Raw genomic sequence first — 2,099 nt, 5'->3', positions numbered from 1 at the left:
AGGCGCACACAGAGAGAGAGAGACAGGCGCACACACAGAGAGAGAGAGGCAGGCGCACACACAGAGAGAGAGAGACAGGTGCACACACAGAGAGAGAGAGAGAGAGAGGCGCACACACACACAGAGAGAGAGAGAGAGGCGCACACACACAGAGAGAGAGAGAGAGACAGGCGCACACACAGAGAGAGAGAGAGAGAGAGGCGCACACACAGAGAGAGAGAGACAGGCGCACAGAGAGAGAGAGACAGGCGCACAGACAGAGAGAGAGAGAGAGAGAGAGAGAGACAGGCGCACAGAGAGAGAGAGTTTAAGGCTGTTGTGCAGCATGAAAATGGAGCAGACGAGCGCTTGATTTGACAGGAGGAGAGTCGTCTATAGATTTTTGTGTCCATTGTTTGGGCTTATTTGTGTGCTGCTTTACTCAGTCAATCAAATATAATTGACACCGCTGGGCTGCTGTTGTTTCTGGATGACAGCGGTTAATGCCGCCGGAAAACAGCTGCGGGAAACTTTCTCTGCTGAACGATGGGGAAAGGTTTCTGCCAGAACGGTGACAATCTTGCACATTAATTGGTGCCGTGACCCAGATGAGGGATAATAATGCAATCAACCTTTAATTGTGCCGCTTCTGTTCCTGCTCCATCAGATGTGAGCTGCAAACAGCATCGACACACTCACGTCCGTTCACATGAAATTAACCCTCAAAATCTGGATGATATTTTTGCATTCTGTGTCTGTTTGGAACCAAGGATTGTTGTTTTATTAAATGGTCATAACGTTTTAAAACTAGAAACAAATCAGCAACTTCAGATTAATGAGTGGATGTGAAAACAAAATCAAAATCTTGAAAATATGCCATAAAATAACCTTTTTTTGTCTAAATGGTTCATTATAAAGCGGAGAGTTCCGGTGCTTGATTCTGATTGGCTGAGCCGCGTTCGAAGCTGTTGTAAATGACGCTACAAAGTAACACACACCTTTGTTTACGTCTGTGTGTTGCTCGGCAACCACTTTGTAGCAACCACAACTGTTTCTGAGGAGCTACATTGTTTGGTGGAAGAATACTGTGTTTATTAATATCATTACACTTTATTTGCTCCGTTTTATTTTGTGAAACCTTACTACGTATATGGAGTAACCGTTTTATAAAAGCTATAATCCCCGTGAAGCCGTGGTTTACAGTGAATTTATAACAGCTTCACGTCGTACCTCACAACACCCCTTAGCTGTTATAAACTCACTGTAAACCACAGCTTCAATTAAAAAATGAAGAAATTCTTTATTTCAAATTACACATAAACCACACCAAAAAACTAGGACGCAAAAAAACAAAAACATTTTTCAATATTGACGAGAAATTTTATTTGAATATGTAATTGTATGAAATTTATAAGAACATATAATCTGAAAATTACCAGTATTAACCCCATTGGAATGAAATTTAAGTGAGTTTATGTGATTTATGACTCATAATTGCTCAAAAACAGTCCCAATTTATGAAACCTACATATTAAATATTACTCTGAAAAGTTTTCAAACACAATAAATTAATTTTACTTGCATAAACTTCCACTTTCAGATGAAAAAGTGGCTGGCGGTTGCCATCTGGTGGAAAGAAACAAAGAAAATCATAGCTAATACCATGGTTTAACTCTATGTAGAAGACTATATAGTGTATAGGAACAGTGTGTTCTGACAGAATTGCTTACTTTTATTAGGTTTTACATTTGTGTATATTTAGACATGGTCAAAGTTTAGATTTAAAAAAAAATGTTAATCTGAAGTGTCAGTTTTTGCATTATTATAGTCAAACCTGAACATGGAGAAAGCATTTTGTTACCTATAATCTAATTCAAACGTCAAAATATAAGAAAAATGTAAGAAAAAAAAATCAAGAATGTTTGATCAGAACTTGATTAATCTGACTCTGATCTGATTTCAACCAATTAGTTGAGTCTTCTGGTGCAACTAATCAGTAAAACAGTTTCAAACTCAAACTGTGTGTGTGTGTGAGTGTGTGAGATAGAGAGAGAGTGTGTGTGTGTGTGTGAGTGTGTGAGATAGAGAGAGAGTGTGTGTGTGTGTGTGAGTGTGTGAGA

Source organism: Sinocyclocheilus grahami, unplaced genomic scaffold, assembly GCF_001515645.1.
Source record: "Sinocyclocheilus grahami isolate Dianchi unplaced genomic scaffold, SAMN03320097.WGS_v1.1 scaffold1904.1, whole genome shotgun sequence".
Lineage (NCBI taxonomy): Eukaryota > Metazoa > Chordata > Actinopteri > Cypriniformes > Cyprinidae > Sinocyclocheilus > Sinocyclocheilus grahami.
The sequence above is the reverse complement of the archived record's forward strand: the minus strand, read 5'-3'. Positions refer to the sequence as shown.